The sequence below is a fragment of the Pinus tabuliformis genome, chromosome 7 (genome assembly GCF_031772625.1).
Source record: "Pinus tabuliformis cultivar Carrire ecotype Pingquan chromosome 7, CPIR1, whole genome shotgun sequence".
Taxonomy (NCBI): Eukaryota; Viridiplantae; Streptophyta; class Pinopsida; order Pinales; family Pinaceae; genus Pinus; species Pinus tabuliformis.
Window position 1 is genome coordinate 1,588,677,184 of NC_142293.1, and position 7,461 is coordinate 1,588,684,644.

A 7,461-nucleotide genomic window follows, 5' to 3' on the forward strand; every position below is an offset into this window, starting at 1 on the left:
TAAAATTATTGATGAATTTTCTATAAAAGCTAGTAAGACCATGAAAACTTCTTACCTCAAAAACACTTTTAGGTGAAGGCACTCCATAAATGCCTTGATCTTCTCTGGATCCATCTTCAACCCTTTAGCAGAAATAACAAAACCCAAGTACACTAGCTCCTCTTTCATGAATGAACATTTCTTCAAATTCAATAATAATTTCTCTTGCGGTAACCTTTGTAAGACATAATTCAGATGTCTCATGTGCTCTTCCTTAGACCTGTTGTAAACTAATATATCGTCCATATATACTACTACAAATTTACCAATAAACTCTTTAAGAACTTCATTCATGAGTCTCATAAATGTACTCGGTGCATTTGACAACCCAAAAGGAATTACTCTCCACTCATACAATCCCTCATTAGTCTTAAAGGCAGTTTTCAATTCATCCCGTTCTCTTATCCATATCTAATGATACCCACTTTTAAGATCTAGCTTTGAAAAATACTTTGCTCCACTCAAATAATCCATTAAATCTTCAATTCTAGGTAAAGGAAACCTATACCTGATTGTGATTTTATTGATGGCTCTTGAATCTGTACACATTCTCTAGCCTCCATCTTTCTTTGGACTCAACGATGTTGGTACTGCACAAGGACTCAAGCTTTCTCTAATCAGCCCTTGGTCAAGCAATTCTTGCACCTACTTCCTAACTTCTTCATTTTTTGTACAAGTCATTCTTTAAGTTGCTTTGTTAGGTAGACTTTCTCCAAGAATCAAATCTATATGATGGCTAATTCTTCTAATGGGTGGTAACTCATTAGGCAAATCATCAACAATAATATCACAATAGTTCTACAGAATTTCTTGAATTTCAATGGCTAAATCAAAAACTATAGTAAAAGTCATTATTACCTTGGGCTTGCAAATTACAGAAAAATTTACCTCATTCTGTTCAATCTGCTTCAAGTTTTCCTCTCTTCCTAATAACAGAGTTTTTGGATCGGTCCTCTTTCTTGATGCATCTTCTTCTTGCAGAGGCAGAAACGTGTGATTGACACCATCCTTTCTAAACTAGCTCCTCTGTCATATTGCCAAGGTATTCCAAGAAATATGTGACACACATCCATTAGCATCACATCACATACAATTTTATCTTTATACTTGCCTAACTAAAACTCCACTTCACACTGTTCATTCAGTAACAGTTGATGTTCCTTTTGTAACCATGACACCTTGTAAGGTGTTGGATGTTTCATTGTCTTCAGCTTAAATTTCTCCACAACTTATGTAGAGATCAAATTATTAGTCATGCCACTATCAATGATCATCTAACAACATTTCCCTTGAACCTTACACACTGTTCTGAACAAGGTCTTTCCTTGTGTTTGTTCAACTATCTCCTTTGTTGGCTTGAGCAAAAATTTATTAACTACCAAAGATTCTCCACTCTCTAGTATATTTTCTTCTTCTTCCACTACTGTTGCCGGTGCTTCTCCCTCAATTGGAGAAACAATTGCATTCCTCTGGCTTGTTCCTGCATTCTTTGGGCACTCAAAAGCTCTATGTCCCAACTTGTTACATCTGTAACATCTTATTTCTCTTCCTCTTTCTCTGCCTCCTCTTCCTCTAGAAAAACTCCCTCTGCCTCTTGCATCACCTCCTATGGGTGCATGCTGGGTTGAGCTACTACTAACTCCATATTTAGGTGTTGTAGATCTTCCTCTACCACCTTGACTTCCCCTTCCTCGAAAAGTACCTCTCCCTCTGGTAGACTGCTTCCTCACAAGTTTCTCTTCAGCTTTCACTGCCACCTGATAAGCTTCTTCTACTATTTTAGGAGACAGTATACTTATCTCATCTTGAATGTCCATCCTAAGACCATTCACATATCTAGCCACCTTCTCATGTGTATCCTGAGTTTCTCCTGCTCTTATGCTTACCTTATAGAATTCCTCTATGTATTCTTTCACTATCATAGATCTCTATCTAAGATTTTGCATCTGTCTGAATAAGGTTTCTTGGTAATTACTTGGTAAAAACTTACCTCTTAGCTTTGCTACCATCCTGCTCCAATTCTTGATAGGTTGCTTGCCAAGTCTCTTTCTTTCTACCTGCACACCATCCCACCAAAGCACTACATGGCCCTTTAACTTGGTGACATGAAACTTTACTTTCTTCTCATCTTCTGTTTCTTCATAGTCGAAGAATTTCTCCATGCCATTAATCTAGTCTATCAATTCTTCTAGATTCAGTCCTCCTTCATATATTGAAACCTCGTTCTTTGGTCTAGCTGTGGATCTCAACACTGATTGGAAGAATCTCATCTCAGGAGTAACTGCTACAGCTTCCTCCTCTGCAACTTCAACCTCAGGCTCACTAACATCTCCATCATCTATATTTCTTCCCGTTGTTAATGCATCCATTCTAGCTTGCATCTGTTGCACAGCTTCCATCACTTCAGCGTTTGCAACAGGCCATCCTCTTCCACCACATCCTCGTCCTCTTCCAACTCTAATAGCCATATTAAATTTTCTTCTCATGCTTCTGATATTCAATTCAATGTCAATAGGTTGCTTTGATACCACTAATGGTGGCTTGGGTGCAGGCAAAATGGACAAACAACTGAAACTTGAAATAATTTCTTCTAACTCTGGCTAAATTTCTCCTTCTGTTTCAACAACTATATCAATCATCTATTATTAGCCTGACTGCTTCATGAGTTATTCCCTCTAATCACCCGAACCCTTGTTATCAGGCACAAATCATATCGTAGGCCTCTTTCCCCCCTTCTGGACTATAATTCCATAGGAATTATAGTAATATATTAGCAATGCTTTAAAATGAGGAAACTACATTTTAACCGCAAAACACACAATCAGCAGGCTTCTGTTCCAAAAGGAACGTAACAACACTATCGCGCTTTAACACCACTATAGTGTTAATTCTAAGGAATTACCCTATCGACACAAGATTCCCAAAAGAAATGTGTTTAACGCAATAACACTATCGGTAGTTACTATCGGCCTTCCAACGTTCCTTTCTCCAATGCGATAACACATAGTGTTATAAGAGATCGCAGTCGCAACTCCAATGCTCCCAATACTAGGCTCCTCCCTCTCTGATCAAGTGATGTGATCAGCTTCGCGGACCCGAAACCTTATACTCCCTGCTCTATAGCATTTCGGTTCCAAGCTATCAGAGTTTCAGACTTCAAAGACTCCAAAGGTCCCTTCCACTCCTCTTGTGATTCTACAATGTGATAATGGTTCGGACCCAATACGGGTATGAACCAGATTCAATAAAATATCAGGTTCGGAACTTCGTTCAACTGAGTAATTTAACGAATTTCCTGTGTAAAATAGAATTTCTTCTTGTGGAACTCAACAACACTTACAAGGAAAACAGACTTGCTAATATATGGAAAAAACACATTAGCAAGCTTAAATCAAGTATTAATAGGGAAACAATGCCAAATCACCATTAACAAGGTTCAAAAGAAAAGAATCACTAGCAAACACACATGCAAATACCAGTTAACAGAGAACTATCAATTCAAATGCATAGAGAGAGTTCTTCAAAAGTCACAATGCATCCGGGCTCGACTTTTTTCAGAGCGTCCCGTTATTTCCTTCTAAAACATAATAGATAAAGCTTACTAAGTCTTTATCTCTACAAAAGCATGCCAATTACAGTAAAGCGATTAAAGCAATTATCCATAAGGCTTATTATCACTTATCCATAAGCGATTATTACAACATGATTTTATTCTTAATTCTATCCTTATCTTAAACTAGAAAAGCATGGAAATTGATGGCTAAAGGACCCCACTCCTTTGCCTGTAGATCATTTTGGATTTTTGCAATAAGTTTGAAGATTTTTCCTCCAAGTTGCATGCTCCTGCATCACCCCATAGCTAATTTCCACCTCTGAAATTATCACCCTAGCCTTTGTGCTAAGCCTCCTATGTCACCCTTTGCGTAGTGCTTACGCAGATCTTGTGAGGATTTCAACCTTCCTTCCTTTGCCTCTTCCCGGAACTAGAAAGCTTCCTCTCGTAATGCTGCCACCCTCCTCTTCCACCATCTTCTCACCCTATGGCTCTATCTTGTCTGATGATTTACTACCATTGAGAAAATTGAATTGCCTGGGTAACTGAGTATCTGCAGTGGTGTATCCTCCATAAACACATCAATCTCCTCTTATGTTGAAGCACCAACGACCGAGATTAAAACTTAATCAATGGCTAGGATCACCTATGGATTGATCCATGTGAGTTTCTATATGATTCTCTCCTTATCTTAATTAATACTAATTAATTAACCATATTCCCTAAGTTTACACTTAGGAAATATTTAAAAATCGGTTAATAATCTAATTGATACACTACTAGGAGAAATTTCTAGAAAAGATTTCTCGGTTTTTTAGAACTCATGTATTGTAGCTTCTCCACAAAATTTCATGGCTAGAACACATCATATGCTATAAAAACTAACACTCCCTCTTAGTGAGGAATATGTCATAGTGCTACACTCCCTCCCACAACACATTGTCTTTGCATCATCCCGTCACGCTACTGATGTTTGGGCATAATGCCCACAAACCACTGCTCAACTTTGATACATGCTGCATATGTGCTGCTGCTGACACTGCCATATTGCTGCCAACACTACATCTACACTGCAACTCCCTCTCATCTACTATTGTTGTAACTAAGAATCATCCAAGGTAATCTGCCTCTACTACTGAAATGAGTTCTCCCCCATACCCATATGTTCTCTAAAGTATACGAACTTAGCTCTTCTTAGAGCTTTCATGAGTATATCTGCAACCTTCACTTATGTGGGAACATACTGTAGATGAATTGTTCCACATTCTACAAAATATCTGATGAAATGACATCGAATATCTGTCTGTTTCGAACTCTCACGAAACAATGGATTCTTAGAGAGATTTGTGCAACTCGGATTATCACAGTAGGCACTAGTCGTCTCCATCCTCTACCTGAAAAAGCTGACTCGTAACTTCTGAATCCATATAGCTTCACACCTAGATGTGCTTTCTAGCATATACTCTACTTCTGTAGAGCTTAGTTCTAGTGACTTCTGCTTCCCGCTACACCAAGGAACCATCCTTGATCCAACACTGAAGCAGTACTGTTACCGGGAATAGTGTTTATGCAGAACTGCTAATCCCACTAAGGCTGGTAGCTACCTTAGAAACAAACAAAGTAAAACTACTTTCGTTTTCCTTTATAAAAGATAGATGAGAGAAAAATAAAAGAGACCAACCTCTGTCTCACGCTTGGTTCTTTGTTCGATTCCTCTCTCTTCTGATAGTCCTTTGCTACTTGCTTTCTTGTATACCTAGCTTCACAGAGTACCTGTAGAATCAAAGCAGCATAACACTATACAAGAACATTGATCTATTATCATAAACAATTTAGGATCAGATGTAAATTGACCATACAAATGCATAAAACATGAATCACACAAGAGTATGGAGGAAAACTTGAATAACTTTATTGATAATCAAGAAAGAGCCAAGAGAGTTACAACCAATTGTTCTGACCCAGCATCATCCTCTCAGCAAGTAAGCCCTTCTTCACCTCATGAAAAGCTTAGACCACCCAACATTATGATTTTGCCTCAAGAAACCAACATCAATTCCTTACAAGATGCAAAATTCCAGCCTCTGGATCTCTGGGATGAGGGATCCATATATAGATGTCTGCAAGGGAGATGAGTCAACTTTTGAGATTTGATTAGTGTCTCCCCTCTAATAGTTCTTGATTCCACTTGGAGATTGATGATCTCTTACTCATCCCTGGTCGAATTCAGAGAGGCAAGTGTCAAAGGAGAAGTTTCTGGAAGATTCCATGCTTCTCCACCTTGCAGATTGTCTCTGCCATTTGTCCCTTCTTGCCCATTGCACCCCATAGAAGGGCTTTTTGAAATGCAACGCACCTACTGTGTGTATTTAGGTGAGATGCAATGCACTTTGCCTATGGAGCAGGTGAAATGGTCCAGTTTTGACCAGTTCTAAGTAGTTTTTCATGGAGAACTTCTGGGAGAAGCTGTAATCAGTTGACCTTATTCTTTTAGGGGCTGGAACAACACCTTTAGGGACTTAGGAGCCCTTGGTTTATGGATATTTTATGCTTGGGGTTGTAGTGCCCAAAAATGTCTATAACAGTTGCCCCCTAAAGCATGAGGTCGTTAATCTTTTGATGTCGGGTGAAATGCTTTATTATGAGGATCCGAAGTTCTTTCAAGCTGGAAGGAGACCTGTAATAAGATACAATACAATACATTATCTTCAGAATATTTTCATGATCTAGCTAAGGTGGGCATTCCCATGCTCAACTTTATAAATTCATTTTCATGTACATAGGACAGACAATCATCTAAGTGTAGACTGATGATTCTGGTAGAGCCATCATCCCTTAGATTGGATGATTATCTGTGCAGCAATGATGTACATTTGATGTCCTTATTTTCCTGAATATATATCGTAGCCCGGATGGATGAAACTAGATTCGGGGTCTTCAATATCGTTCAATCTTCACTCAAAGTACAAGTCGATCCATGTGAGAGATGTTCTGGAGTCGAACATGGAAAGGCATTGCCTGATTACCAACCAATGATGTAAGTTGTTAACAGGCACGAGAGGAATCACTGATAATGATAATGATCCTCAAGGTACTGCAGTACAATTCACGTGGTGTGAATAAGGGACTTGGCGTTGAACACCACGTAAAATCTTTCGGTCGAAGGCCATTGATGTAAACCTGTCGCCGGAAGTGAGAAACTTGCCATTGAGGCATGCAAGCTTCAAAGTATTGAAAGGGGTGTTCCTAGATCGACTTCTTGGATAATGAGCTGATGTCGACAAGAAGCGATCCGTCATAGGAGGGCCTTAATGAATCCCACATCGATGACACGGAAAGGAGAAAATGATTTTAATGGAGGTGAAAACGATCTGGTGATATAAGGTTCAGGGTGGCGGTCATGAAAGAATGGAGCGTAATTGTATTGCAGCGGGTGAAACACAGGTGGATTCTCTGAGTAACTTCTCTTGAACATATCGGTGACACTGACATGATGGATTGGTATCATTAACCCCAAATGTGGATGGTGTGATGTGACCATGGTGATGCGACCGGTGAATGAAACAACCCAACCTAACTTGGATGCGGAGTGAAAGTGTCATGTTCAAGAGCGACTTGCTACCAAAAAAGTTTCTTAAAGTTTTCTTCCCAATTTTTCTCCAGTCATTGCTGACCAGTACCTCTTTATTTTTGTCAAGCTTGAGGAGGATAACATATGCTTGTTCTATAATTTTCCCTTCGGGCAAACCCATCGCTATGTTTTAACGAGCCTAGCGATAGTGAAACTTGTTCTTGTCTGTTATGGACAAGTTTGTTACTATTAGGTTTTAACGAGTTTAATTCCAAATATAACTCGGTCCTTTTCAATT